The sequence below is a fragment of the Pangasianodon hypophthalmus genome, chromosome 1 (assembly GCF_027358585.1).
Source record: "Pangasianodon hypophthalmus isolate fPanHyp1 chromosome 1, fPanHyp1.pri, whole genome shotgun sequence".
In the NCBI taxonomy this organism is placed as follows: Eukaryota; Metazoa; Chordata; class Actinopteri; order Siluriformes; family Pangasiidae; genus Pangasianodon; species Pangasianodon hypophthalmus.
In genome coordinates, this window is record NC_069710.1 from 4,727,454 (window position 1) to 4,733,769 (window position 6,316).

Sequence of the window (6,316 nt, forward strand, 5' to 3'; positions counted from 1 at the left end):
TAACCCATCTAAGTACGCGGGCGCGCGCACACACACACACCCGGAGCAGTGGGCAGCCTTTTTTGCTGCGGCGCCTGGGGAGCAGTTGTTGGTTCGGTGCCTTGCTCAAGGGTCTCACCTCAGTCGTGGTATTGAGGGTGGGAGAGAGCGCTGGTCATTCACCCCCCCAACAATCCCTGCCGGACCTGAGACTCGAACCCACAACCTTCTGGTTCACCTTCAGGTCCGACTCTCTATCCATTAGGCCACGACTGCCCCATTTAATAAAACAGAAGTAAAATTCCTAGTAAATAACCTATATTTACCATTAGCTAGAATTCCTGCTGCCTAAAGTAGTTAAAAATAGCCAGTTAATGTTAGCAAATTATTGAAACCTCATCAACATGCTTACAGCAGATGACAAAATGGCACGTTTGTTTATACGTTTTTGCGACACTGATGAACTTGATTCAGTGCTTTAAACTGACATTAATAAAATGCATGTCCATTCAACTGATGTATAGTGTACAGTCACAGGCACGAAGAGTGAAGAAGAGACCTTCAAGATTTGAAATACGTACTTTGAAAGTCTAAACAAAAATTTAAGTAGTAAATTTTTCTTTTCTTGGAAATGTAATCAAGTGTACACATATTCAATTGAAATAATATTCCAATAAACTATAAATACCCAAAAATAATACTTAATTATAGTAAGTTACTGTTCAAATTCAAAATCTATTATGTAAATCACTCCTTTGCTCAAATCCACATCTTCTCAACTCTCAACTCGAAACATTTTAATGTTTTCCCTGCTCCCAACACACCTGACCAGCTAAATAACAGCCCTGACAGAGTTGAAGTGGCCGTGTTGGGAGAAAGGAAAACATTACAATGTGCAGGACAGGAGGTTCTCCAGGACCAGGGTTGAGAACCTGAGCTCTAACCCTAACAGAAAGGTCACACAAACATCACACATAATCACGTGATTCCCGTGAAAGTGATAAATGTGTTTTTAAGACACTCAAAAAAACAAGATGCAAAGAGTAGTCAAAATTCCAAAAGAATCAAGGTTCAGCACTTGCTAGACGGCATGCAAACTGGAAGGCTTTGTGACTACTGAAAGTCCATCTGCTTTAAATAGTGGATACACAGGAAATGAGAATGACAACCAAAGAAAAATTTCAAAATTCGGGGAAGGGTTCCCGCTGGTAGTCTGGAAGGGGAATGTTTGGGTTTGATATTACAGCTATTTTCACAAGATGCCACTTACAATTTTAAGGAATAACATATTGAAATGTACTTTCACATGTTTTTTCACATGTGATTACACATTGGAAATGCATAGGAAAGGTATTTTCCCATAAAAGAAAACAGTGATGACTATGAATCACAATGTGTTTAGTACATTAGATATCAACAAGATCTCACACTTTCTGAATTAGTTACAAATCTCACAACTCACTGTGTATGAAAGTTGTAGATAAAGGTTAGGGGCAGGGTCAGCTTGCACATGTTTTCAGCACAGACATTCACAAGAATAATGTACAAATGTAAACTAAGTGCCACTTGGGCATGTACGTACTCCACTCTTTATGGCTACCTGCCACTTTTATTTTATGTAATAAAGTTTCTCGTAGAGCAAAATGAAAATGACAGGCACATTAAGGACCTCTGCTCTAGTCATCAACACAAAGTGCCCAGAAAGCCCCCAGTATTTAATTAGCCTTTAAAGTGCCTACCAATTTAAAGTACCCTTACTTGTGGAGAGAAAGAGAGCATGGATGATATAATTTCAGCAGCTCACCTAACTTTCTCATCTAAGGCACCTAAAGAACACTTTTATAATGTATTAAAAGTGAAGCAACAGTACAGTTCTTATATTTTACCACGACACTTTGGATAGTTTAGGATAATATGAAAAAAATGACAATTTAAAATTCCATTTTCCATTTGTTGTTTGTTTCTCATACACTATCCCAGACTAACTAAGCAAAGTTGTGGGTCAAATATATAATAGGCTATTCTAATTTTAATTATAAAATATTATGGACTTAATATTTTATGGTCATTCATGTTCAAGTAGTAAATTTAGTCTATATGTGCAGATCTTTAGAGTGTGATTTTGCTTTGCAATCCATTAAGTATTCCATCTCATTAGTGATGGGTCCATAAATCCATTCCATATGATCCAGCAAAAATGTTCTCACTTATCACTAATGAATTTGACCTTTTTGTTAGGTTTAATATAGTAAAGACAACTTCTGAGAGGGCAGTACCAGAGAAAACACTTGAGGCAACGTCACTCCCAATGATCTATTTGTGCCGTATATTCATCTTATGTTTCCTGATGATTTCCTTGTGTCCTACCTCTTCCTCCAATCATGTGTCCATTCATCTTCATTTATCACTTTCATAGTGCTCACATAGTGCTCCTTCTTATTTTTCTTAAAATTATTAAAATTCAATATAACCTATGATGTAGTGAATATTAGCATGTTTTTTTTTTAATTAAAATATTGTTCAATAAAGTAATTGCAATAAATAGATAACTGTATGCTATTTTATATATATATATATATATATATATATATATATATATATATATATATATATATATATAATATACACACCTTTTAAAATATATATAACTTTTTTTAAATATTAGTTTTTACTGTGTATAATTATGTAATAGAAACTGTTTGACTTTAAATTTAAGATGGATAAATATCTGATTATCTGAGAATACACTCTATTTTTGTAAGATGGTGGCATTCACTGTTGTTTTGCTGTGCTGTACAATAATACAAAATGGTGTGGATTGTTAAAGAATTGATAAAGAAGGTGCTTAATGTTTTTATTCATTCATTCATTCATTCATCTTGAATAACCACTTTATACTGATCAGGGTCTCAGTCGATCTGGACTATCCCAGGAATGCAATCCATTGCAGGCCAGCATGCACATACTCATTCACACACTGATTCACAGTTAGGGGCAATTTTAGCAAATCCACCCACCAGAATGTTTTTGGGAGGTAGGAGGAAACCAGAGAACCCAGAGGAAACCAGTGTTGGTCAGATGTTTTGGTCTTACCTTCCCAGATGTCTTCTTTTTATGACTGGGAAACAGTGTAGGAGTAGTGAGGAACTAGAGGAGATCACCAGTAGTCTATTGCATACACACAGCTAAATACCCACATACCCAAACACACCAAAAGTAGAACATATTGGAATGAAATGACATGGTACTTTTAAACATCCTTAACTTTACTTATATGTAGAAAAGAGACTCATATTACCACCACCACCCCACCACCCACCAAAAAAAAAATTCAGATGCTATAAATTAAAAGTTAAGTATGTTTAAGCACCATGTCTGTCATTATTGTAGATCCAGTTCAAATAATAATAACAGATATTATGCCTATTAAATAAATTTCAACTGACCTTTTCTTTAAACTTCATATCAAAATCATATCAAAAATCTTGTGTGTTTTCAACTAACATAAAATAAGTCATTATAATTCAGTATGGCTCAGCTGTTTGAGTTTGATCAGGGAAATCACCAAACTATGCTGGACTCCAGCCATGCAGGATGTAGATTAATGCAATGAGCCACTCGAGGGCATGCGTTATATTGATTTTGTAATGGCTAAGAGCTTTCTTAGGCAAAACATGAAGCAGAGTGGCTTATTGCTTTTATAAAATGCCAACAAAAACAATATGATAAAATCCAGTGTTCAATAAATATTTTAACTTCATTGTAATTTTAATCATTTAATATATTAAATAATTTAATTAATCAATTTTGTTATTAAATTATTTATATAGACAAAATTATTCCACCAGGCAATGTAGTCTGGTAGTAAGCTTTGTATGATAAGCTGTCAGGCAGGCAGGTACAGACACAAGTGCAGGTACAACAGACTTTATTAAACTTAGCAGACAGAGCAGAGACGTAAAGAACAAGAACAAGGTCAGGTTGCAGGCAAAGGTCAGGCAACAAATAACATGAACTAGGCAAGACTATAGGCTAAACCAGAAAGACAGTGTAGCAATATACAAAGGCTTGGTAACGAAAGGAACACAAAGAACTCAGAGTGTAGTGTGCAGTGACAGTGACAGTGCTTAAATACTGTGTGTGATTGAGTCCAGGTGAGTGCAATCAGTAGTCAGGTGAACATTAATGTGAGAGTGTCCGTGATGGCTGTGAGTTGTAGTCCGTGGCAGCCATGTTTGTAGGTCATACTGCGTTTTGGGATTCCGGCATTGACACAACATATATGTTTGGGTTTTATACGGACAGAAAAGTGGCTTACTGTTTTAAAACGTGACACATTAATACAGAATTGAATTACTGTAACAGTCACAGATGTGTGTATATTGAGGATTTTACAACAGCTTTGGGCACGGCTCAGCCAATTTATAAAGTCCGTTTAAGTGAATAATTACCAAAGATAATATTTTTCTCCTGTGCATAAACTTTTCTAAGGCACAGGCATGATGAGCTAACAGAATGTGACACTACAGCACTGTTTGCGTATGTCAGAGAAATTAAAGAAACCACCAAACAGTGGCGGTGTAGATTTAACCAAGCCAGTAAGTCAATGTAAGCTGTGAGATGAGGAAATAAATAAATAATGACTGCAAAATCGAACTGAATAATTTGACATTAAATCTTTGCAAATGAAATGCTAATGCCTGTCTGTGTTTCTGTCTCTCCCACTCCACCTTCCTCCGCCTCGGTGCCTAGCTTGTTTGCAGCACAGGGATCATTTAAAAGTCTAATTCATTTTTTAATGAAGTAGCGAGGCTTTGATATGATGTTGAGGGTTGGAATGAGCTGACAGCAGAGAGAAAAGCCATGTTCATGTGTTTAGAGAATCAGTGTGCAGGGACCGAACAGATGCTCTTTCTCATGCCCTCAGTACACATCCCTATGCGTACACTAGAGCATGAGAAAAGAGGAATGGGAGTTGAATATTTTATTCATTACAAATAGGATGTTTAAAACAGTTTGTAGCAGTACGTACATAATGTGATAATATGATGTCATCCACAGTGTATCCACAATTAGATTTTGTTCTATGCAAATCGATTATAATAAAAATGTAGTTCAATCTGTCATTAATCAATGCTGTGCCTTGCATTTTAACAGCTGCACTTCCTTGTGCAGCATCAGTTCTGCTGGAATGAACCCTTGTGCAGCCCTCAGGTCAAATTGAACCATTTATTATATTAACTAAAAGAAAAAATATAGAGCAAATCATTTTTTCTACCTGAAACTCTATGGCTTTGGCTTATTTTCTGTAAGGAATGTGTACAAGAAAAAAAAAGATGAACACATCCTACACCCAACGCCTGCACATTTACATCCTTTATAAGGTCCTTGGGTCAATCTGACCTGAGAGTAATAAATGGTTGAAAAGAGGACTTGGAAACAGATAGGTCATAGTAAATATAAATCTAAAACATGAGAAGAGAACAAGTCCCAAGGTTCTGAGCATCTGCAGTCATGGTGAGAAGGATTAAGGAGGAGGCTCCTGTAATCCCCAAATGTACATCCCAGACAGCCATCTCTTCTTGTGCCTAAAGTAAGTGTGAGCGTCTTTTTTGTTATTTGTGTGTGTGTGTGTGTGTGTGTGTGTGTGTGCAGGAATTTTTCTTGGTGTTCGGTCACAACACTATATATTCAACACATTCGAATTGTGTTTGTTTTTCTAGTACTCAAGTTCATTATTCTAGTTCCTCTACTATAGGCATGAATGCACACACAGTTCTGGTTTATCCAATGTTATTTCAGGAGGATGTGATTCATTTTTGTGTAAGCATAAAGGAAATTAAAAAAAAAAAAAGCAAATGTGATTTTATGTGTTTTCTATTTGTTCTTTATAGTTTGTTTCGCCATTTGTTTCGCCATAGCCAATACTACTTTGAATAAAAGAAGATGGAGATTTTTTTAAAAATTGAGTAGCAGTTAAACACTATAGTTATCAACAGTCATGAAAACCTTGTTTCAGTTATATTTTACAAGAAAACCATGATTTATGCTGCAAATGTATTGATTATGTTGATTCATTGCTTATATCATATAAAAACAGATGATTTTCATTGTTAAAAGTGATCTAGCAGAGAGACATTTCAAATATTACACAGATTTGTCATCATTATTGTTTGTAAGGGCATTAGAGACCATATATTCACTGTAATTGTGTAATTTTTTTCATGTCTGTGTTGTTTTAAAGCCCCAGTTATGGCCTGGTTCAGCTTGACCTGGCAAAGACCCCCACTTGGGGCAAAAAGTAAGGGCCGCGCAAGGGTTAAAACTGCTGCAGTTG